At 48.8% G+C, this 26,010-nt stretch overlaps 1 long non-coding RNA gene across 1 annotated transcript in view; it reads right to left on the reverse strand.

The window, feature by feature from the left end:
• LOC140594695 (uncharacterized) overlaps positions 1 to 26,010 on the reverse strand; it is a 97,171-nt gene that overhangs the window by 29,933 nt on the left and 41,228 nt on the right. The gene's annotated exons all lie outside the window — the stretch shown is intronic.

A 26,010-nucleotide genomic window follows, 5' to 3' on the forward strand; every position in this document is an offset into this window, starting at 1 on the left:
AGATCTGATAATCAGGCACTGAGTACCGACTGCACCCTTCAAGGTTTCCCACTAGGACTCTTGTTGCCTGCACTACTGTTCATTCACCTGTATCAAATACCTCTGCCCGCAGCTCCTCTGCAGACCCTTTCCTACCTTACGTGGCTTCTTTCCTTGGGCCACCATAGCACCATAGCAATAAAAATCTCTTATGGCACAGGTCTTACCCTACCTGGACTATAGTCACTGATGCATTTGCCCTCCAACCAGACTGTGAGCATCTTGAAAGAAGAGATTAGGTGTTATTAATCATTTTTTATTTCCTGCAGTGTGCTTAATAAGTGCTTTTTGAATTTTAATTGAATTTGTATGACTAGAAGCTGATGTACTTCCTTAATCTAAAGAGTTCTTTAAAAAATGAGTTCAAAAGTTACATCCTATTGAAGAATATCTAGAATGACATTAACCAGGACTGTTGGAATAGTAGACAACCAAATTCTCAGTAGGCTTTGTGGGATGCCAAAAAGACACATCTCACCCACTCTCACACGCACACGGTAATTTGCTTGACATTCCAACTTCCACTTCTTTAAATAAAATACCTATTTATACCCACATTCATTATTTTTATAATTGAAATCACTTGGACAAGAATGTTTAAATAAAAAACCCTAAGAACATGGAACATTGTTAGGTGCTGTGCAAGATATGGAAGTAGTAAAATGGCCTATATTCTCAGGAGCTTGGAGTTTGGTGAGAGGAAAAGTCAATATAGTTGAAATATAAGTAAGTCGCCTGGGGTTAGTTAGGGAATGTTCGATCTAAACCTTAAAAGATGAAGTAGAATTTGGATGAGAAGTGAAAAGGGGGAAGCAGAGAAGAATAGAGGAAGAGCTTAGAGGAAGAAAAGTAAAGAGGGAGTAAAAGGTAATTTTGCATGACTTGAAGGGGAAGATGTTGACTAGGGAGGAGAAGTGCATGATGGGGAAGAGTCTTGACTGGCTGGTGTGAGATCTTCATGTGGGAGATAAGTTGCAGGTTTATCTGAGAACCTAAAGATACAAGGCCATGAGTCTCTTTGAGTTTAGACTTTCTCTAAGAAGCACTGAGAAGCCACCAAATCTTTTGTGCAGGGAGGTAGCCCGATGACAGATACTGGAGGGTATGAAGCAGAGAGTATGGGCCATTGGAGTCAGAGCCCCCAGTGGGACTAGCCAGGAGAACCAAGGATTCTGGATTTTGCAGCCACATGGAGGCCATGAAGATGGACCAAAAGGGACAGGAGTCAAAGCCCTAAGAAGGAAGCAATGACTTGGGGACTGGTCACACTGTTTCACAGTGAGTCACAGATCAAAGTAAAAGGTGGGTAGCTCTTGAAAGAATGCAGATTATGGGAATGAGAACTGAATGTACAAGTTATTGGGGAAGCCAAGAAGACCCCGGGGGGAACTGGCTCCTCTTTCTGTCTCCCTTTCCCTTTCTCTGGACCCTACAACCAATTCTTCTTCCTACACGGCTTCTCCACTCCCTTCTCTCTGTCCACTGGCTTTCTCTGATCGCTTACTCTTTCCTCTCAATAACTTCAGCTTTTCTGGATTAGCCATGACCTCCAACCCTCTGACTGCTGAGTGCCTCAGCTGCTCGGTATTTGCTTCTTCACACTTCTGAGACATGGCACCTGATAGACTCAGCATTCTGTACCTGTTACATTATAGTATTGTGGGTGGTCGGCCGACCTGTGGCTTGGCTGGTCCTAGCTCTGATGTCCACTCCTGATCCAATCAACTGTAGTCTGGGGGCGGGGGAGTGGGAGGGCCAGGATCTGGGCCACATGATAAAAAACAGAGCCCAGGCACTGCAGGCAGGGCCTTAGAAAAACTATGGGGAGGGGCAGCACGGAGGCATCATGGCTATTATTTCTTTAACTATTCTTTGGATTTAGAGGATAAAGATAATGATGGGGTCAGAAATGACTAGCTGTTCATGAGACTCACTAATTGGAAGAACAGAAATGGCAGCAACAGAAGAGTAAGAAAATGTAACAAGAAAGCAAGTAGAAACAGGAAAATGACATGTTCAGGTGGAGGCAAATTGAATTTCACTTATTCATTCATTTAGCAAATATTTATTGACTTCCAACCATGGGCCAAGGATGGCCTTAAGCAGCTACTGAGGGATTCACAGGCTTAAAACATTGAAGATGACAAAGGAATACTCAGTAATATGATAGTGATTCTTCCCATCTATTAAGCTCCTACTGCTTACAATGTGCTTTTGGTATACTATCTCATTTAGCCCTTACAGCCATTTTCAAAAGATGATATTATTCATTTCATTTTACAGTTGGAGAATTAAGGCTCCAAGAGATCAAGTAACCATCCTAAGATCACACAGACCAACAGATGAACGGATGAACAAAATGTGGTACATATGCAGAATGGAATATTATTTAACCTTAAAAAGGAATGCAACTTTGGTAGATGCTATAACATGGATGAGCTTTGAAAACATGATGCTAAGGGATGTTAAGCCAGACACAAAAGGGAAAATATTATCTGCTTCCACTTATGTTGTATCTTTGTATCTCCAGGAGGCAAATTCATAGAGACATAATAGACCAGAGATTACCAGGGGCTGGGGGAAGAGAAATGGGGAATTATGGTCTTGTGGGTACAGAATTTTTGTTTGAAGTAAACTTAACCAACTGAACTGCCCAAGTGCCTCTAAATAAAATCTCAAAAAAAAAAAAAAAAAGATCTGTTCTTGTTTTTGAATGTTGATCTCAAACCGTTCTTACAATTCCATCTGCCCCTTGGATGGCACTAAGCAAATAGAATATTTCTTCCCGCTGAGAGCATTTCAGCTATTTTTCCTAAAGTATCAGAACCCGGCACCAACATACATCCTGTGCCTCATGACAAGATCCTGGGTGTCACCCAGAATCCCCCTTTCCTTACATCCTATGTGTATGATGCACCCTATCAGCTCTCTGCCTTCAAAATACGCCTACAACCCATCTCTGGCCATCTCTCCATCTCCGTCACACCTCTCTGGTCCAAGGCCCCATCATCTCAGTAAGACCACATGGCAGGCTCCCTGCCCTGTGCTGGTCTTCCGCTTCTTTCCCCTGTGAAACCTCACAATCTACTCTCTTCATAGCAGCCAGAAGAATTTGTTTGTGACTTCTTTATTATGATCAAATAAAAACATATTGTATATAGAATAAACATTTTAGCTATTTTTAAGCATACGGTTTAGTAGCACTAAGTCCATTCCCATTGTTGTGCAACCATTACCAGCATCCTACTCCAGAGCTTGTTCATTACCTCGTGCTCAGAGAGAGAAGGAGTGAGAGAGAGAGAGAGAGAGCGCGAGCACTCAAACAGGGGAGGAGGGCAGAGACAGAGGGAAAAAGAGAAGCAGACTCTCCGCTGAGCGGAGAGCTGGATGCAGGGCTTGATCCCAGGACACTGAGATCATGACCTGAGCTGAAGGCAGATGCCTAACTAATAAGCCACCCGGGCACCCCAAGAACAGATCTTTCTAGAAGTGTGACTCTGGGCATGGCATGGGCTGCTCGGGGGGTATTGCTTTCCCATCTGAGGTGTGTAGGACCTGTCCTGGTAAGGCAGCCGTGCCGAAGATACATTTAGGACTGGGTGATCTTTAAGATCCTTGTCAATCCTCAGATTCCTTCATCCTAGGTTTTTGGAGGCCTTTATAAGTACGGTTTCTGTTGCAGATTGAGGCAGAAGGCAGATGACAGGAGTGGGTAGTAAGGTAACGAGGCTTGGCTGGAGATCTTGTAACTGAGATAATTTTTAAGAATCTCATAACCAGGGAAGTCAGGGGGGTCAAACAGCATCTTCCTTCTGCTTTCTTTCTTTTTAAAGATTTCATTTATTTATTCATGAGAGACAGAGAGAGAGAGAGAGAGAGAGAGAGAGAGAGACAGAGAGACAGAGAGAGACAGAGAGAGGCAGAGACACAGGCAGAGGGAGAAGCAGGCTCCACCCAGGGACCCTGATGTGGGACTCGATCCAGGGACTCCAGGGTCAGGCCCTGGGCTGAAGGCGGCGCTAAACCGCTGCGCCACCTGGGCTGCCCTCTTTTCTTTCTTCCTTCCTCGTCCCTTCCTCCCCAATTCTCCCCCCCCCCCCCCCCCCACCAAACCCTGCTCTTTTTTACAACGGAGGAAACTGATCTCACACTGGCTGTTTTCTAAGAGGGCCCTGGGCATTAGGTGACCCAAGGCTGGCTGGTCATTTCAGGTTCAAATGGGGACCTATGGAACGTTTCCTCCCCTGTAAGGCGGGTCCCACTCCGTCGTCCCAGCCACCACAGCAATTCCCTGGCATGTCATCACCAACAACCTCCTTGGCTCAAATCACTTCCTGCTGTGCACCCATAACACACAGATTGCAGGTAACTTTACTCCAGAGAACCAATTAGCACAGACCCAGCCTGGGTAATTACAGTCTGATAAGATCCTTGCAGCAGATATCCAGGGCAGATAAAGCACTAGGAAGCCATTTCTCAGCAGGACTTGGTGGGAAACAGTATTATAACTCACCTTTCTTCCTCCCTATCTCTGCCCTTGGACCCCCACTCCTGCTCTCCCAAATTTAAACTGATCTTAGAGAGGAAGGGGTTGGGAGGGGATGAGGAAAGGAGGAGACACTCGAGTGGACAGCCTCCCTTTCCTGGGGGCCAGGCTGCAACCTGCACCTGCCTTTCCATCAGGCCTGACAGGATGCGGCTATCCAAAGCAGGAGACGGGACCAACTAGCCAGGAGAGCCAAAGGGCCCCCACCCGAGTGACCAGATGAGGGAGGGGACTGCACATCCCATCTTGATGGCTGGCCCATGCCACGGGGCTCTATGTGCAGTGGCCTCTGGCCCACGGTCACCTCGACGTTCCCTCAGAGGCTCTGACCTCCTGTGCTCACATGACCTCTGGACCTGGGCAGAAGCTGCTGCCCTGTGTGAACCTGTCTCTCTTCCTCCTCCTCCTCCGAGCTGCATCTGCCACCTGGGCCTCCCCGACTGCCCCTCCCCAGCCTCCTCACGGGCCACTCGGGGCTCCTTTAGTCCACTCCACACACCACAGCCAGACGGATTGTTTTAAAATGCAAATCCAGTTATGCTATTCCCTTGTTTAAAACCCTTCGCAGTGGCTCCCGACTGCCACCAGGATAATGTGCAAACACAGCCTTAGCATGGCTGATTTTTCCCCATCAGATCTGTTAAGGAACAAAACCTCACAGATATTGCCGAAATCCACCGTATACCATGCTCCAACCCCATTTTTCTTTTTTGAGGCCTTCAACTATAGACTTTGCTTTTGTGACTTCAAATTTATTGTTGAAATTCATCAACACTACAGTGTGCCTCTATTTTTGGCACACAGCCCCATAAGATATGACACGGGCAGGTGTATACCCCAGCCGCACACTCCCGGTACAAACCAGTCTCCTAGTTCCGAACCATCTTCCCTGTGTTGCTGTTTGTGGTCAGACCTCTCCCCTTCCCTAACTCGGAAAACACCCTGGCCTGTTCTCCACTGCTCTAGTTTTCTTTGAAAGAAGTGCCATCCACACAACGACCATGCAGGGGGCGACTCCTTGGGACTGGCTTTTCTGCTCAGCACAGTGTCCTTGAGACTCATCCGAGTTGTGTGTGTTGAGAGTTTGTTTTCCTTTTTAGGGCCAACTAGTATTCATTTTATGGATAAAGACCTCATTGCTTACCCCCTCCCCTGACGACATGCCCCCCTTGATTCCTGATACTCCTGCCTGGTGTTTCTGCTTACGGGGACCTTCTTCCCCTTCTCTTCCCTTTGCCAGCCTGCCTCCTTATCCTTCTTCAGTCAGCAGTTTCAACATCCCTCTTCCAGGGAGGCTTCTCAGACTCTCGGCAGGATTAGGTTAGGCTCCGAGGGCTTCCTCCAGGAACACTTTTCTCACACTTGATTTTATTATTATTATTTTTAAAAGATTTTTTAAATTTAGTCATGAGAGACACAGAGAGAGAGGCAGAGACATAGGCAGAGGGAGAAGCAGGTTTCCTGCGGGGAGCCCGGTTCAGGACTGAATCCCAGGACCCTGGGATCATGACCTGAGCCGAAGGCAGACACTCAACCACTGAGCCACCCAGGTGTCCCTGTTTTCTCATACTTTATGGTAGCTTTTTGTTTAAACCACCTGCCTCCTCCACCATCTGTAAGCTTCATGAGGGCCAGGGCTGTAGCCAGGTTGTTCACTGCTATATTTCTATCTCCTGGCGAGTCCTAATAAATATGTGTTAAATTAACGAATATCAGTCTGATTTTATATCCCTAGAATCGGATATTGTACCAAACATTCAGAAAATCATAGTGGATATGTGACAAATTAGTGAAAACATATTTTTTGGTGTTCATTCCTCAAAAAAAAACACATGGATTTGTGCTGCTTTGTCTGTGCTGCTCAGACCCCTTTGTCAATCCTTCTGAATATTCTGAGCCACCTGTCCTTTCCCCTTTTCTGCAGAGTTACAAAGAGAAATTGAGGCAGCTTGCAAACACGATACACTACAATTACATACAAATACAGATTGGGATAAAGTAAAATTGAGGAGGACTAGAAATGTGAGGCGGAGAAAAAGCTAGAACACAGGAATTCATGCCGTAAAGCCTGAGCTTCCTGGTAACCAAGGACAAAGTGGAAGCCATCGGTGATGGATTTTCGTGTGGTCCATTAGTCAAAATTATACCAGTTTCCCTGGAGAAGCTGAAGCTAAGGGGGAAGTTTCTCATGTGGGATTTTGAAATGGGCCATAGGATCTAACAGGAAAATTTTAAAAATACCAATTCTTCCTTTAAATGTAATAGCTAGACTCTTAGCTTTCCCATCAAGCATTCCTTCGGTGTGAACTTAAAACGGTATGCCTAAACACAAGTCGGTAAATCTGCTTCCACAAGGAGCCAAAACCATTTGGTCCAGATGCGCAGCTCTGATTGTCTGGCCTGATCCAGGGATAACATCTAGAATATCTGGAGGAGGAGATGGGCCCCATGTCCTTCAGATAATCCTCCATGAATATTGTTTCTTGCCCTGGGCTTTTCACAACAGCCAGCAGCAGACAATTTGAGTTTATGTTTCCCAGTAAGGGTGTGGAGTGTTGGCATTCTCTCTTGTCAACACAAGCCAGCGCACATCCTTCATAAATCAACCAAGTGGGCGGCAGGATTGGCATCCTCCGATGAAATCAAGCGGCCTCCCAAGGCCCTCATCTGATCAGGCTACCGTCTCCCCACGGCTCTCAGGTGGGCTACAGATACAAGGTCATGGATGAGAAACTGAGGTCCCCCTCCCCGTCCTATGCCCCAGGTATATGCAATGCAATTTCAAAAGAACCCTTTTGAAAATTTGGTTCAGTTTCAGGAGCATTTGAAAAAGACAGCTTAAAGATAATCTCCGATTCTGGGATTAAATATTTGGAAAAGAGTGAGAGCACCAGCTCACATTTGGACACAGAATGCATTCCCATTCACAGTCTTTTCATTTGGTGCTCTACACGTGGGGTGCAGGTAGGCTGGGCAAGGCTCACCATTATTCCTATTTTACGGATGATGGAGCGATACTGAGGAGGTGAAATGAGTTACCTAAAGCCACTCAGCATAATATGTTAGAACCAACACTCCAGTGTTTCTAGACTCAAATCTTGTGTTCTTTGCACTTCCCATCGAAGATATTAATGTTCCAGAATACTACATGCTGATGTAGGACAAAGATTTCCTGAAATAATAACAGAGAGGCAACTTTTATCTTTAGATCAAGAAGAATGAGTTTCCAACTGTAATAAAAGAGATTTGGTGTAGACATTGGGAAAATATTTCTGCCAGGGAGAGTTGTAAGTCATAAAAACAGGCCACCAAAGGGGACGCTGGACTTTTCTTATGACCTTTAAAAACGTGAGCGTTGATCTCGGTCTGAGGACAATTTGGGGATTATCCCATTTAGAGAGCTCATGTCTGCCTTGAACTTGCTTTTGACTTGCACCCTATCCCTCCGGAGCACCGAGGGGGGTTCTTGGAGGTTCGGTGGGGATGGGAGGAGGGGCAGTTAGCTGGGGGGGGGGCAGGGGGGAGTGTCTGCAGTTCATTGATTCATTCAACAGCAGTTGCGATGTTGGACCACAGCTGTCCCAGGGGCTCTGCGGGATTTGACGTCATCAGTTCAGATACGAAAGGCTTTCAGGAAGGACCTAGTTACAGACACGTGGGCGGGCCAAGGGAGCCAGCAGGCAGGGCGAGGGATCCGAAGCCAGGAGTACCTGCTGGGCGGCCGGAGGAGGCAGCCACGGGACTCACGGGCAGAGTCGTGGGGAGGACTGACCCTTCAGTCAGCTTCCCAGTGTCAAAGCAGGGAGGGAGTGGGGAAGGAAGCCCACCTCTCTCTCCCCTGCTTTTCCCATCTCTCTCAGGCTGCACCCACCTCCCCGGACCTGGAACTGGTCAGCAAGAGAGCCTGGGAGGTGCAACACCCAGAGGTCAGCATCCTGAGGCCCGAGCGGGGCGGAGAACAGCCAGCATGGTGGGAACCGAACTCACAGACCCCCTGCCTTCCCCCACTTTCAGTCTAGCAATAGACACACACACACACACACACACACACACCCCACACACCCCACACACAAGGAAGGGAACAAGGCACCATAACATGGCCATGGTGGTGAGCGCTAGGGAGAAACACAGACAAGTGGAGTATGAGAAGTGGAAGGGGGCTCTTTTTTTTTCTTTTTTTAAACTTTATTTAAATTCAATTAATTAACATATGGTGTATTATTAGCTTCAGAGGTAGGGCTCAGTGCTCATCTCAGCACGTGGCCTGCTTCACACCAGTCACCCGGTTACCCTGTCCCCCAGCTGCCCCTCCAGAGACCCTCAGTTTGTTTCCTAGAGTCAAGAGTCTTTCATGCATTTGGGGCTCTTTTAAGTAGAGTGGCCTGGGGCCTCGGAGGAGGTGCCCCACTGCAGGGCGCTGAAGGAGGGGAGGGCCTGGAGGCCTGCCAGCGTGAGGGGGACCCAGTGAAGGCCGGCTCCACAGAGCGCCCTCCTCCCCCACCTGCATGTGGTGGGGACGCCCTCCAGGACAGGACAGTGCAGTCCGTGTGGCCCAGCTTCCACCGCTCGTGCTGCACGTGGCCTGGCATGCACAGCGACACCCTCATGCTGGGGGGCCGTTGCTGTGGGGAGGGGGCTGCGGCCTTACTCAGCCAGACATGCGGGGGCGGGGAGGGGGCTCTTCCCAAGCGCTAGGCGGTGACCCAGAAAATGCCTCAGACTCCCGTGGCTTCTCCCCAAGAGTCTGCAGAGAGTGGCAGCTGGTGGACAGGTGGCAAAGCACCCACACTCAGCTATGGCTGCTCCCCGCATGGTCTGGGGGCTCTGCGTCGGCTATAATTGGGACTGAGGGACTCACACCCACCTCCCCCCAACTTGGGCACAGACGCAGCTTGCTCACGTGCTGTCTCTCTCTCTCTCTTTCACACACACACACACACACACACACACACACACACACCCTCCTAGAAGTACAGGGTTCCAGAAAAGCCCACAGCAGGAACACTAAAGTGTGCTGGTTCTGGGAGGGCCTCTTGAGACCCTGAGACCAGGAGGCAGAGGAAGTTAGTCCAGCAAGGAGAAGGCAAGAAATCCTTCCAGGCAGGGGGAATCATGTCCAAAGGCCCTGAGGTGAGGGAGAGAGAAAGCCGGCTTGCCCCGGGGCCCGGAGGGAACTCGAAGCAGTTCAGGATGGCTGGGGCAGGAGGTGGGTGAGGTCCTCCTACACGGATGTGGCTCGTGGACTGGGGTCCTCCAAGTTCCCCTCTGGTCCCTCCCACGAGCTCCTCCCTGGGAAGGACACAGCCACTTGTCCTGTTTCTGGAGAGCTTCACAGTCTGTAAGAGGCTTCCATGCCCATTTTTCATCAGGATCTGTGTCCATTATGATGAGTGACAGGGCTAAGACTGAACACGAGTGAGGACAGAGGGTCTGTGACACCTGGTGACTCTTTCAAGGGCATGCTGCCAAGGGTCAGGACTCACAGACTGCTCTTCCGACTCTCAGTCTGACACTGGCCTCCCTGCAAAGTCATACACAGATCCCCTGCCTGGGGCCAGGGGCCAGGGGCCAGGGTGCGGGTACCTCCTGCACCCCATCCCTCAGACTGCAACCCACTGGGGCCTGCGCTGATGCCCACTGGCTGCGGGCTCTGGCCCGACTCTGAGCACACTCCGCCTTCCTAAGGGCCTGCCTGGCTCCGGGCTGTGTGGCTGACGCTTCTGTCCCCGAGTCCCCCAAAGTCCACGTCCTCGTAGGCAGGGAGTGCCTGGGCCAGGCCCCAGCACTGATTCCAAGGTGCTTTCTTCTCCTCTGAAGAGGACAGGAGCTTGCAAGTTCTCAGGTGTGAACATTTCATTTTGTGGCAGTTTTGCTCTTTGGGCTTCTCCTCCTCAGCCACCTGCCTCCTGGATGCCACTCTCAGGACCTTGTTGCATGCAGGCCTCTTGGCTCCCGTGTCCTTCGTCCTCTACTCGGGGCTCTGTTTTCCTTCCTGGGTGCTTTGTCCTCCTCAGACGTGGTCTCCCTTTCTAGAAACGTCCCTCTCTGCTGCAGGGAGGGCCTGGCATCTATTCATCCCATTCTCTCCCTTGACCCCTATCCCTTCCAGCCATACTCTCATTTCCACGGCAACCCTTGCCCGGATCGGGGAGCCTTGGCCTTGCTCCTTAGCCCTGTGCTTCAGGGAGGCAAGTGGATGAGAAGACATCCTGATTCACCTGCCTTGGAGCTGGAGGAGGGGGGTGCAATGAAGGAGGGGGAGGGGGAGGGACAAAGAAACTTTGAGACCTAAAGAAAGAGCAGCTCCTAGTCACCAGGGGGAGAAAAAAGAAAAGGAATTGATCAGATAGCAGGTGACCCAAGAAAGCTCCCCAAGGCCCAAATCAGCCCTGAATTTAATAAAGGACCAGAATTAGAGTCGTGCAGGGAAACCCTTGGCCGCCCGCCCAGGCCCCTCCATGCCCCCGGGCAGGCAGAAAGGTGAGCAGCCAGAACCTGGGCTGGAGGCCGCCTGGGTCCTTGGAAGCCAAGGGGAAGGATCACAGGAGGCAGAGAGAAGATGTAGGCAAGAGAAGAAAGAACGGATTAGCCACCAGACTCCCCAGGAGCTCCGAATACCCTGTGTGCACCCCCGTGGCAGGACACAGTGTGGGGCCTGTGTGGCCGGTGCGAGTCCTCCCTTCTTTCCCTTTCACATGGCCTGTTTGCCTCGTTACGTATTTGCCAGCAGCTGTTGGCACCTCTGGGTATCAGACTCCGGGAGGGTGTTGGGAATCAGAGATGAGAGTTGCGTGATCCGTGCTCTTAGGAGGTTCACAGTCTAATGAGAGATAAAGGCCCGTGCAGGTGGCGACTCGCCCTAGTTGGTGGTCTGGGCAAAGTCCGGCAGCGGCCCAGCTCTGACCAGAGGGCTAGGTGGGCTTCGCGGGCCTCTGAGCCAAAACCCAGAAAACGAGGCAGAGCGAGCCAGACAGGTGGACAGAGGAAGGGCAGTCCCAGCAAAAGGAAGAGATTTAGGGGTCACTGATGGGCACAGTGTGTTTGGGGGAAAATGAGGGATGTGGGAGCAAGAGAAGCTAGTAGCTGTTGTCCCCTGTAGGGCCCTGGCCGACAAGTGGCAGCAGGATGGGGGGTTCAAGAGACTTCGAGTTTCTGGAATAAAGGGTGAGGGGATCAGGAGGACTTTGTTTATGAGGCTGTAGAAGGGGGCTGGGTTTTGGGGTGGCTTGGCTTTGCAGGGAGACAGTAGGGATTGGACACATCATTCTGATCGTGCCCACTCTTTGCTTCTGTTTCTAGTCCTGGAAGATCTTCCTCAGTCCCCTCTCCTACTCCTCAAAAAATATTCATCTCCCCTTACCATGGTGGCTTCAGGCTGCAGCCCACCTGTTCCCTCCCGCCCTGCCCTGCCCTCATTCTGTGTTGGAAATGGGAACAGAGCCCTGAAGAACGCCAGGGAGACTTGGAATGAAAACTTTAGATGAGATTTTCTTGTTGTAAATGAACACAAACAATTTTGGAAGCAAATTGGAAAAATGTATCAAGAGTCTGCTTAAAATCCCTTACTGGCTCCTTATTACTTTCAGGATAAAATATGAACTCACTGGCACAGTCCATGGGCTGCCCCTCCTACCTGCTCAGGCTCATCTCCCCTCGTGAGGCTCCGGGAACTCCCCACCCCACTGTCACACCACCAGCACATCCTGGGATATGTTGCATTTTCTGGTGCTGTCATGACTTGGATCTTGCTGTTTTCTCTGTCCAGAATCTCCTCCCTTACCTCATCTACCAGTTTGGCATTCCCTACAATTTTCAGGTAATTTGCAAGAAAATTCTATCCTGGGGCAGCTCCCTTGACCCTGCCCATATTCCTCAGCTCAGTTAGAAGGAATTTCCTGGGGTCCCATCTCACATTTACAAGGGTCCATCTCACATTTACAGCATTTAGCAAACTGTATCATTTATGTGCTTGTGCCCCATGATGGCAGAAACTAGCTCTTTCACCTCTGTAGCCTCAGTATCTCTGGCACAGAGTAGGTGTTCAATAAATGTTTGGTGTAAGCATGTATGAGCCATTAAAGTTACTCTATCCTTTGACCTGGAACTCCCAATTGTAGAAATTTATCCTGAGGAAATATTACATCCCTTTGATCAGTCTTTAATTCTTTCCTGGCTCTCTTTCTGATTCATTACAGTATTTGCATATCTGCTCTTTACTAAATGGTCACCTTACACCAGGCAAGGTGACCAGACCCATCATTCCCATTTGCCTGGTACCATCTTGGTCTTATAACTCAAAAGCCCATTGTCCTGGAAATCATTCAGTCCCAGGCAAGTCGGATTGGTTGTTGACTCTGGTGCCAGGCTCCATTTTTCATACGTTGGAGTAAAAGTTATGAACCAGATGGTCAAGGTCCTGCCCTCAAGGAACTTGCATCCTAAAAAGTAGGGCGTGACCAAAAGAGTAACAATGGGAGCGTGCTGTTGCGAAGGCTGGCACCAACCACCATCAATGCACAGAATAATAAAGCAATGAAGACCATACCTGTGTGCACACGTGTGCACGTGTTGTGTGTATGTGCGTGCATGTGCTGCATTAGTATGTGTTTATATAGAAGATGGTATTTGAGCTGGGCAGTGAGAGGACTAGAGGGTTCTCCCAACAGACAAGGCGGGCTCTCCACCCTCCCGAGGCTCATGCTCTGTCCTACACCACATTGTGTGTGTGGTTGCACCATTACTTTCTCCAAGGGAAGGATTGTGTTCCTATTTGGTTTCCAACACTCTTCCTTGTGCCAGCCAGCAGTTGCCTTTTCTGTCATCTGCTCACTGGGTCCTAGTCTTCGTGGAACAGGAAGGATTCCAGGTATTAGACCGGTCCTTGGCTATACTTGCAAGCGGAGCATGCTTACCCTGAATGCTTTTCTCCTCTCCCCAGTGTAGCGTTGTATGCTCCATACTTTTTCAGACCAAAGCACGTGCCACAGGCAGCCCTCTCTTGGCCTTGCCTCCTTTCTGTGGTAGCCACCTCCAGTGACAGATGGCATGAGGGACAGAGAGGGTGATAGACAGCAGAGTGTCCCTCATGAAATCACATGTGACTGTGTTTGGAGATACGGTCTGTAAGAAGGCAAATGAAGGTTAAGTGAGGTCATAGGTGTGACCCCCCCAATCCTACAGGACTGGTGTCCTTATGAAGAGGGAGAGATACCAGAGAGACCCCACTACCCTTGCAAGCATATGGAGGGAAAGCCGCATGAGGACACTGCAACAAGGTGGCAGGGAGAGCCCTGACCAGGAACAAGACTTGCCAGTGCCTGATCCTGGACCTCTAGTCTCTGAAACCATAAGAAAATAAACCGCTGTTGTCTAAGCCCCTCACCCGTGGCACCCTGTTACAGCAGCCCTAGCTGACTCGTACAGAGATGCTTTAACACGTCCTAGCTGAATCTGCCCTCCCCGGATGAACCGTGGCCCTTCCTAGCCGAGACCCAATCTTGGACTGATCCCGCAGGTAACAGAGCCCAGCGTGGCGATGGCAACAGCCTCGTCATTTCTAAGAGGCAACTAGGAGAGGGGAAGCCTCCTGTAGCTGGGGGAGGAACGGGGCCTTAGGACAAGACCATCAAATATGTGGACAGAGGAGTGAGTGACACTCATTCCCCCTTTCTCCTTAGACATCTTTCCTTCCCTGAGAGCAGAGGCACAGATCATACTCTGGGGACACTGTAGGTAATTATTGTCATGGAAGGCAGGAGCCTGGAGGCCCCCACGTTCTAGAACTCCGAGGTCTTTCTTTGGTCACTTGCTGGATAAATACTAGAATTATGAAATGATTTTTGGTTGATCCTCCCAACCAGACTTGGACAGAGGGACTTTGCATTATGCCCTTTTTACAGATGGGAAAACTGAGGCCAAGTGTCCTGTACGAGGTCTCACTTCCACTGGATGAGAGACCCTGGCTTTGGCTCTAGGTCTGTTCCCCTCCCAAGCTTGTGATCTTCCCACCCTGCCGCGATGGAACAAGGGCCCCACCACTTGGGTGGGTGTAGCCGGGGCTGCCCCTGGCACCAGGGGCTCACCCAGTGCCTTCTCATGTGGTCAGGGAGCATGTTTCCTGGGCTGAAAAGCAAGCCCGGAGCTATTCTTTCAACAATTGCTCCTTTCAGACCAGATTTGTTTTTTGATTTGTTTTCTGTTTGTCTTTTCTTCTGGGGAGGGAGGGAGGGGAGGGGGAGGCTCAGGCTTTTCTGAGAGCTCTGTGTTTATTTCTCCTTCTGTTGTGTGGGGATTTTAAATGACGAGGCTTTGATTTTTCTGCCTCCTTGGGAGATTTGTGCAATTTTTAAAAAACACACTGGCTCTGGTACTACATTGCTGCCCGATTTCTCCTGCTGAGAAACCCATGCATCTGCGACTGAGCTCTTTCCTCCCACTTTGCATGGAGCATGCAGAGGGCATGGACTCCGTGCTCTGCTGAGCCTGGGGTGGGGGTCGGGGGGTAGAGAATGGGGGCGCGAGAGATGCCAGGTCTGAAGGGGACCCCTGGAGACGGTCTCTGCCAGCCTGCCTTGGAGTACTTGTGCTTGAACACACAAGCACACCCTCAGCTCTGAGAAACCATTTCGTGACACAAGAGAAGGTACGAGAGCATGCATTCACTTCTGGCCAAGAGTGTGCATTTGAGGGAACAGACGTGAACACAATTATGTGGATACCCGATTATGTCAAGTAAGGAGATGGGCCAGTCGTAGGTACCCTGACACATGAGTGTGTTGCCCCATCTGTGTGAAGACATCCACAAAGCCCAGATAACCATGTACTTGCCTGGGCTCAGAAGAGTAAATGTGCAGGAGAGATGGCCCGTGAAGCTGTGAGCTCACGTATGCGTGAGGATGTGCATGGAGGGGCACCTGGGTGGCTCGGTCAGTGAAACCTCTGCCTTTGGCTCAGGTCTTGATCTCAGGGTCCTGGGGTTGAGCCCCATGTCGGGCTCCCTGCTCAGCGGGGAGCCTGCTTTCTCCCTCTCCCTCTGCCTCTCCCCCACTCCTGCCCAATCTCTCTCTCTCTCAAATAAATAAATAAAATCTTAAAAAAAAAAAGTTCGTGGAGCCTAGATGAAGCATGAGGAGACCCAGGTTCAAGCGCCAACCAGCCTCTGGTGATGGTAGTGGATTAAGCAGATTCAGGATTCAGCAAAGATGCAGGCACAGATACTTGCGTTTCTGTTTGAGTGAGCATATGAGCGCCACAGGGTGTGTCCTGTGTCACTGTGGGTGTGCGTCCTTGCGTGTGCTTGGGGCTCGGTGAGCACATGGTTGCAGGGAGCATGGGAGAAGAGGAGCCTGGACACCCATGAGAATGTGAGGGTGCATTTGGGTGGGCTGCGTTCATAGCCCTGGAGAGTCTCAAACAGCAACAGCATTGGCAACAAAGAGGACTGGAGAGTGGTGTCAGGCTGCGTGCGTTTCTCGAGCCTCGGGAGCAGGCCCCGTGTTGGCTATGATTCCAGCGGTGTCTGTTACCATGGCTATCACTAAAAAGACACTGCTGGTGCCTGCTTGTTTTTAAATCCCCATCCTCGTGACACCCCTCCTCTGAAACTCAAACCCCATTCCCTCGGTGCCTCCTTCCCTTTCAGATCAGGAGATGAGAGTCCAGTTTCCCTCTGGTCTCCAGGGAGAATGCAGAGGGAAGTCAACCTGCCCACTATTCCAACTCCCCTTTCTTTCTCCAAATCTGGGTACATTGAGGATGACTTAGGACCCTCCAGGAAAATTAAGAAGCTCCATGAAAATAGATGACCCCCGGCTTGTCTTTGGGTCTGATGTCCTGGCCCAGCCCTTGACAAACTGGCTACTAGGTCTGGTCAGGGGTGTGCTTAGGATGATGCAGGGAGTCCAGGCTGAAGATTGATAAGTGCTGGCCAGCAGACCAGGCAGGGGTCGGGATCACCAGGGGGACTGTAGACAATGGGCCTTATCCCAGGCTGTGCTGGGCAGGCCTGCACACCCTCACAAACAGCTGTTCTCAGCCTCTTGCCTAGTTTGTGACTGCGTGGAGGAGAGGTTGGAGGAACTGGGAATCACCTTGAAGGAAGAGGAAGACTGAGCCAGGCTGTGGGGTGCTCGCTCCTGCTCACAGGAGTTAGGTCATATTAGTTCGTCTCTTTAAAGGTAGGGCCAAACAAGCACATGAAGAAATGTTCCATGTCACTGGCCATAAGGGAAGTACAAATCAAAACCATAATGAGATACTACCTCACATCGGTCAGAATGGCTAAAATTAACAAGACAGGAAACAACAAATATTGGAGAGGGATGTGGAGAAAGGGGAACTCTCTTGCACTGTTGGTGGGAATGTGAACTGGTGCAGCCCCTCTGGAAAACTGTGTGGAGGTTCCTCAAAGAGTTAAAGATAGAGCTACCCTATGACCCAGCAATTGCACTACTGGGTATTTACCCCTAAAATGCAGATATAGTGAAATGATGGGGCACCTGCTCCCCAGTGTTCATAGCAGCAATGTCCACAACAATTATATGGTTTCACTCATAGATAGAATATAAGAAATAGTGAAAGGGACCATAAGGGAAGGGGCGGAGGGGGGTACTGAGTGGGGAAAAATTAGAGAAGAAGACAAACCATGAGAGACTCCTAACTCTGGGAAAAAAACAAAGGGCTGCAGAAGGGAAGGTGGGGGTGTGGGGTAACTGGGTGACAGGCACTAAGGAGGGCACACGATGGGATGAGCACTGGATGTTATACTATATGTTGGCCAATTGAATTTAAATAAAATTAAAAAAATAAAAAATAAAATAAAGGCAGGGCCAGTGAGACCCAAGTCATGATCCTGATGACTGCACATCAGCTAGTCAACTTCAGCGATTTCAGGCCACATGCTGGACTGGCAGCCGGGTCTCATGTATATCACGGGTGACACAGACCAGAGAGGGGGCATACTCCAAGTGCACCCCACTGGAGGTGAACAGCAGTGCCGTGCCCCTGGCTTCTCCACCAGACAGCTCTCAAACCTGAGAGTCCACACGAGGGTCACCGACTATATGTGGGGGCACCTTTTTACCTTTTCTCAACATTGCTTCCTTCATCTAAAAAATGAGGAGTTTCGATTGAATTATCTCTACACTCCCAGCACTGACATTTCATGATTCTATTAACTAATTGAATTGGATGGACATTATGGGGAATGTTGAACAACAGGCTAATTTTTCTTTGAACATTAACCAGGTCCCCGGGCTGTGTCATCGTCAGGTCAGCAGAAAGCAGGCTCTGAAATAATTCTACCTTCTATCTTTCCACAAGTGAACAGATTCACCAAGTCGTCCTCAGAACCTCCAGTGGGGAATTTGAAGGTCTGTTTTGGGTTTTCTGGTGGTTGAGATGCTTTGGCCACTAGCTGGCCCTTCAAGTGAAGGAGACCCTGAGCTCCCTTCAGCTGTCACACCAGGCCTGTCTCCTCCTGGGGAGGAAGAGTGGAGGCTCCAGGAAAATGGGGGCTTGAGAAGCAGATGCTGGCCCCTCCAACAGAAATAGATAACAGGGTTATGATTTGGGGGAGCGAAGGAGAATAAATGCTGGAATTCATTTTTCCTTTAACTCCTGACTTCCAGGGTCACCCACGCTCTAGATAGTCTTTTTTTTTTTTCTGATTGGTGAGAGTTACAGGTTGAATTGTGTCCTCCCCCCTACCCTGGCCCCAAATCCACGTGTGGCAGTCCTTACTGGGGGAGTGCCAGCGAATGTGACCTTTTGGAGAAATGGGGGTGTTGCAGGTATAGGTGATGTCATTCTAGAGCAGTCTGGGCCGTCTGGGCCCATAATCTCATATGACCGGCATCCTCATGGAAAGGGAAAATGTGGACACAGATCCTCACGGAGGGAGAATGCCACACAAAGAGGAAGGTGGACTCAGGGTGATGCTTCTACGAGCCAAGGGACGCCAAGGATTGTCACAACCACCAGAGGGTAAGCAAGAAGCTTCGAACGGCTCTGCCTTCATAGCCCTCACAAGGGACCAGCCCTGCTGCCCTCTTGATCTTGGACCTCCAGCCTCCGGAACCATGGGACGATGCATTTCTATGGGCCAAGTCCCTGGGTCTGTGGTACTGGTTACCGTGGCCCTAGCAGACTACAATAAAAGGTATCACCTGCTGGAGAAAATATTCCCTCCGGTCTCCCCCATCCTGACCCCGCCCTGGCCCCCAGGACTCCACCCAAGTGATTTAGGTAGAGGGACTGTAACAGCAGGTAAAGATCCTCAGGGAAAGTGCTTTCTGCATCCCAGTCCGGCTTCGTATGGTTCTAGCTACCTCTGTGGATCAAGCGGTCCTTCCTTCTATCCCACCTAAATCCCACTTGCTGCATCTGTGGCCCATTTTGTCGCATTTTGCCCTCAAAAGAGACGCTGGTCAGCCAGAGACCTTACCTCCAGAAGACAGTCCTTTGTTGCCTAATGGTTATAACAGGAATCTCCTTCCAGGGACAGCGGACTGCTCCCACCCTCCAGAAGGAGGTAAACCTGCGGTGCTCAGCTCCCACCTCCATCCAGACCCACTCCTCCAAGTGTCCATGTGATGACCTTTCCTCCTACCTCCCGGGGCAGGGGAGACAGGAGGAGGCCCCCCCAGCGCAGCCCTCTCCTGCGTCCCCGGACCCCTGCGCTCAGGCTGCCCTTCCCAAAGACGATGCTTGTTTATGTGCTCTCGCATGCCTTGTCTGCAAACACAGCGTGGAAATAAGTCGTGGGGACCGCGAGGCAGCGGCTGCAAAATCACAGTGACCGATGAGAGGGCCTGATTGCTTGTGCATAGCTGCTGAAAGGGGTCTTGACATTTTAAGTGCTCGTCAGAGTGAGGAATGACAGCGCCAGACAATGAGACACTTCCTCTTTGCCTTTTGCTGGCTATTAATAAGTGTTTCTGATTCTGCAGATGTGGGAGAGATTCTGGGCCATGGGGCTGGGTGTGCGCTGTGCTTTTGCTCCCCTCACTCTTCCTCCTGGTCCCCCGGTCCCCCTGCCCCCCACTCCCCGTCCCCCCCTCACACACGAGCCCTCAGTCTCCTCTCCTAGGCGAGGCCAGCAGGCGGGCTGTTTGTCTTGGAGTCGGATTTGTTAGTGCTCAGGAAATGTCATTAGGCAGCTGGTCCCCGACCCGCTCTTGGCTCTTTGCTAGAATCCAATCGCTGAGCCTCCCCGGCTTGGACCAACTGCCAAATCCCACTCGGTTCCCCCGGGGCTCGAGACGAAGAGAAGGACGATGGCAGGCTGTCAGAGGAGACTCAGGGGGCCTGAGGCTGGGACGGGGACAGGGGAGCTGGGCGCGGGCCACACGTGGGCCCAGTGGGAGTGGTGGGCGCGGGCAGGGCGCACAGAGGAGCTCGGAAATGACGGGTAGGTTCTTCCTCCCTCCCCACTTTCAGCAGCACTGACTTCAGGAGGGCCACAGCCCACACAGGGAAGGGTGCTGTCCCCTGGCCCTGGGGACAGTATTGGCCGGGCACATCTAAGAAGAGGCCATTTGGTCTCGGGGGTGCCCTACCCGGTTTCCTGAGTCTCGCTGTTCACTGTTTTAAATCCACTGTCTCCCCAAATGAGGGAGATCCACCACCTGGTGTTCCCAGAATCCAGGAGTTTCCTTCGAGGCTAAAACTGGGGCAGTCCTGGGCAAACTGGGACCCTTAGTCACTTGACCCAAATCCCCCAGGACCCTGGACCTGGCTCCTGGCATCCCTTCTCTAGAGGTGCTTTTCTGAGTTTAAATGCACTGTGTTGCAGCCAGCATGGGGCAGCGAAGAGGGGGCAAGAGTGGCGGGGCTGGTGTGGGCAGGAAAGAGCCTTGGGAGCAGAGCTAGGCCTTCTCATGCCAACAGAGGAGAAAAGAGACATCCAGGCCAGGGCAAGTGTCACCTAGAAATGCCTTCCAAGCCAAGGAGGCTCTGTGTCTCTGGGGGAACAAGGCTTGGGGGAACCAAGCGAAACAAGGAGCGGTGCTCCTGCTCCAGGGCCCGCCTGGCTCTGGGCTGCCCGCGCCCTCAGCCCTCCCTCACTCCCAGCCGGCGCCCCCTCCCACCACGACTCGCCACCCCTAGCTTGGCTTCATTGGAGACCAGCTCCAAAGCCTTATCCCAAGCCCGCAGCCTTTGGATCTCTTTATTCTGATTCAATTACATACACAATATGAGCTTTGCAAACAGAGAATTACACGCTGCAATAATTGAATTCTTTCCTGGACTTGAAGCTTGCTGGGCTGTGGTGTGGAGCCGCTCCCAGATAGCCAGCCTTGCCCCAGGGCCCCACCTTCACTTAGCAAAATAATAACTAACATTTAAACACCATTTTATAGTTAATGGTGCTTCTACCTTCACCATCTCCTTTGCATTTTACAAGGAGGTGAAGTAAGCTATTACACATCTGGTTATCATTCCCTTTCTACGAGTGGGGAAACTAAGGCACAGAGCCATTATAGGATGCCCTCAAGGTAGTGGGGCAGATGATTGCGTCAGTGCCAAGATCCAAATCTAAGTTTTCTGAGAAAAATTACATGGTTCCCCACCCACCCCGCCCCACCCCAATCCAGCCTGACTCCCATTTTCTGCCCACCCTAACTACCACATGGGCCCAGCTCTCCTGGTCCCTTGTGACTCATGGCAAGGAGGATTTCTTATCCTCCCTCCCACAAGTCTAGGCCTATGTGCTATCTCTAGAGCCAGGGGCCTAATCACCATACACCAAAGCCCTGATTTCTAGACCTGCTAAATCACTGCAAACAAAGATCATGATGGGAGATCCCAGAGGGGATGCTCTTTCCCTTGGTCTACCAAACCTTTCCCCTGTAGGACCAACATGGCAACTACCTTCAGTTCATCTTTGCTGTCTTTACTTTACAGTTAAGCCAACAGGTGAATTTCAAAGACCTACCTGCCATGACTATGGCAGTGGCTTCTGTTGCCCACATCATCATGCCCTCTCGACGGTTGAATATCCCTGTGCTCTGTGCCAGGCATTTTTCTCCCAGGAAATGAGTGAAATAGCTATGGTTATTTCTGTTTTGGAAATAAGCAACCAGGGCTTAGGGCAGCCACAAAACCTTGCTCAAATCTTGTTGGAAGTGGGGAGTAGTCCTCACTAGAAGCCCACCAACTGCAGTCTGTGTTCTTGGCCACTGTGCCACATGGCTGGCTGGAGACATGGCCCCTTCCTTCCTCCCTAGTTCAGCTCAACCTCCCCTTTGAACTGGACTATTGAGCTCCTTCTCTAATGGTCTCCTTGACTTTGGTCTTATATCTTCTAAATCCATCATCTGTACTCAGCAAGTGAGTGACTTAAACAACTCTAACAAGGGTACTTCTAAGTGCCAAGAAAGACTTCAGACCTCCCAACTACTTACAGAAAAAAAAAAAAAGTCTGTGCTCTGTGGAGTGCTGGACGAGGTGCTCTGTGATCCCTGCTTGTCTCCTGAGCCCCATCTTCTGCTTTTCCCCTCCATTGTCCTCCCTAGCCATGCTAAACTGCTTGTAATTCCTTTATTGCAAACACCAGGAGGTTTTGTACCTCATATTTTCATGCTTCTCCTCTTCCTAGTTGTTCCCATTCCACTTTTCTTTGCTGGACTTGATCTTACTTCGTCATCAAGACTTAGCCTAGGCATCATTGTCTCCAGAAAGCTTTTGCTGAAACTCAGTGGGTTAGGTCCCTATGTCATGATTCCATAGCCCCCTGTGCACTGTCCTAAGAGGACACTTATTTGTTTATGTGTCAGTGACCTGTAGCCCTGCCCCCCAACCCTGGACTGCAAATTCATCACCCAAGGACTGCACTGTTCTGTGTGCCCCCGCAGCTAACACAGTTCCTGGCTCATGGTAATCACTCATTGCCTACCTGCCGAATGTCTTTAAATCACTACATTTAGCTGATAACACAACATGCATGACCCCAGCCTCCTAAATCCCTAACCCCAGAAGATTTTCCATGATTCCTGACACTCTGAATATACAAGGAAGTGTTTTCTCAATGGCCTGGAGTTGTATGTACTAATGGAAACTCTTGTCTCTTAGAGATGCAGGAAAGTCTTAGAATAAAAAAGTCTCTTCTCATGCACCTACTGGCTTTGCACTGATTCCCCTAGAGTGTCCTGGAAAATGGGAAGGAAAGTTTGAGACAGTGCGGAGTTCACTGTCACTCTGAGGCTACTCTGACACGCAGCTAGCAGAAGTGAGAGACAGCAGCTCCTTTCTCCTACGAAGATGCCAGGCATTATTGTCATAAAAGGAAACTTGGAGAAATGAAGATATTTACCATGCTCCTGATATAGAAGGTTCAATATTGCAAAGATGTCAATTCTCCCCAAATAGATCTATAAATATTTAATGCACTTCCAATCAAGATCCCAATAAGGTTTTTCATAGAAGCTGACAAGCTAATTTTGAAATCCATATTGAAAAATAAATATCAAGAAAATCAAGATAATTAAAAGAAAGAAAAAAGAAAAGAGATTTGCCCTCTCAGATGCCAAACACACTATAAATTTATAAGAAAATTCTGTGGTATTGACTCAAAAATAGACAAATAGGCTGATAGACTAGAATACTAACCCTAGAAATAAATACATATATTTGCCCAGCACATAGTACACACTGAATAAATATTTGTTGGGTAAAATAAATAAAGGTGGCATTTCACATCAACTGAGGTGGGACAATTGACTATTCATTAGGGGAAAAAAATAGAGCAAGATTCTACCGTTACAAAAATCAGTTCCAAATAGCTTAAAAACCAAAGCCTCTAAAGATATTCATAATATTTAGAAGAGAATATAGAACAATTCGTTTATAACCTTAGGATAGGGTGGGCCTTCTAAATAAATGAGAATATGCAAAATATACATAGCAAGGATTGGCTCACCACTTATTTTTATATAAAAAAAATACCGGGACACAAACACATCTGTTGTTTATGTATTGTTTCTGGCCGCTTTTGTGCTATGATGGTGGGGTGGAGCAGTTGTGGCAGAGACTGTAGGACTTGTAAAACTGAAAATATTTACTATCTAACTGTTTGCTGAAACTGTGCTGACCTCTGACACAGAGGGAAAAGATTGATTAAACATAACTACATCAAAAATTAAAACTTAGGGCAGCCTGGGTGGCTCAGGGGTTTAGTGCCGCCTTCAGCCCAGGGCGTGATCCTGGAGACCTGGGATCGAGTCCCACGTCAGGCTCCCTGCATGGAGCCTGCTTCTCCCTCTGCCTGTGTCTCTGCCTCTCTCTGTGTCTCTCATGAATAAATAAATAAAATCTGAAAAAAAAAACAAATTAAAACTTAGCTGTCACAATGATGCCATGAACAATGTTGGGAGGGCAAAAATAAACTTGAAGAAAATATTTTCACCATATATAACAGATGAAAAATTATCAGTATTGAGGTTATGTGAAGACTGCTTACAAATTAAGGAATCGCTCTAACAAGAAAGAGACAATTACCCCAGAGAAGAGTTGCAGAAGATAGGAACAGGTAAGTCACAGAAGACTTTAATGTGGTCAATAGAAACCTGAAGAGATACTCAACCTCATTGATTTTGTCACTCAAGCCCCCAGCAGGAAATAGAGGGTAGAATTAGGCAATTAGAGGAAAGTTTAATGAGGGGACTATATAAAGGTTTTGAGACTAAAATATTACTGGAAATTAAAAAAGACATTAAGTGATAGGTCAATCCATTAAAAAAACTAATAATCTTAAATATCTATGTACCTAATAACAGAGCCTCAAATACAGAAGGTAAAAATTGATAAATCTAAATGCAAAAATAAAGAAATCCACAAACATAGTTTTATTTTAACAATTTCCTCTCAATAATTGATAGAGCAAATAGCAAAATAACACCAGAGATATACATGATTTGATAAAGTGGAAGTTGTTACTACTTTAAGACTTGAAGGTTTAAGAGAAAGAATAGAAACCTGGGAGAACTATATGGAGAGACCTGATAATAGGAACTGTAGATTTGGGTCCAGGGGTGCACTAACCCACTGGAACCTGGGGGAAGAGAGGGAATACATTCCTCAACTTCATTCTCCTCCTGTCCTCTGGATTTTCTACTGGGTGAATCCAGCTGGAAGATGAAGGACAAGGAGCCTGTTGGGATAGTCTTTCAGGTCGGCTTCCTAGAGAATAGGGTAGAGAAATGTGGAGGGTGGATCTGGAAGGTCCAACTGAGGATATGCAGCACACCGGTAATCAATGAAATGACTATGATGGCAACAGTGAGCTATCCCTTCTTTACTCACAAGAATGGTAAATATTTGTCAAGTGTCAGTATTGTGTAACACACTCTCATACACTGAAGACGGGGAATAAATAGGGTCAGTTACTTTGGAGTCCAATTTTTCAACTTCTATTTAATTTTAAGTATACATATGTTATGGCCCAGCAATTTCACTTCTCTGTTCTAGAGAAACATTGGCACTATTGCACAAAGGTAGGTATGTACAAATATGTCCATTACAGCATTGTTTTTAAGTGAGAAATGGAAATGGAATGAGAAATGGAAAACATCCCAAATTCCTACCGAGATATAGCTAAATTATGTTATAGTTAAATAAAGTGTATTGTAGTCATAAGACAGAGTAAGATGCATTAATTGAAAAGAATAGGATATTATGGGTAGCCCTCCAGGAGGTATTATTGAGTAAAAGATGGAAGTTGTAAAATAATAATATGTATAGAATTTTATTTGTGTAAAATGTAAGCAAAATGATCATATATTTTCTACAATAAGACATCTATATCAGTGTAAATTTGTGGACATAGCCTAAAGGGATATGTGTCATAATTGACTATGAGAAGATGGTTAGTTTTTTAAAAGAGAAGAATGTATTTATTTATCATTTGTGAGGTTAAAAATTCATTACCAGCACTACCACCACCAGTAGCAACAAAGGAAGACAACTAGCCCTGCTGGAATGTGATATCTCTCACTTGAAGCCTTCTAGTTCCATCTATCAGGATTCCTCCCTCCCGTGCACCATCTGGACCAGACATCTCTGTTCTAGCATGTGCCACAGTTGGTCTTATACTGGAGTTCATGGTTTATGTGTCTGCTTTCCCTTCTGGATTATAATCTCCTTGAGTCCAAGAACTGTGCCTTTATATGGGCATTCTTTGCTTTCTTTTCTCATCTTTCCCTCTTTCTGCCAACTGTTCAACTTAAGTCCAACCCATAGGTGACAGCAGTGCCCTCCGGGAACGATGCTTGTCAGTAACAAGCACCTGGGCAACTGGCCCAAGTTGGACCAATTAGTGTCCCTTTCTGGAAAATGAGGACCTGGGAGAGAGAGAAAGTTAGACCCACAGTATGTCAACTGCCATGTTCTCAACTTTGAGGACAGGAGAAGCAGACAAAGCTGATTCC

Source organism: Vulpes vulpes, chromosome 12 (genome assembly GCF_048418805.1).
Source record: "Vulpes vulpes isolate BD-2025 chromosome 12, VulVul3, whole genome shotgun sequence".
Lineage (NCBI taxonomy): Eukaryota > Metazoa > Chordata > Mammalia > Carnivora > Canidae > Vulpes > Vulpes vulpes.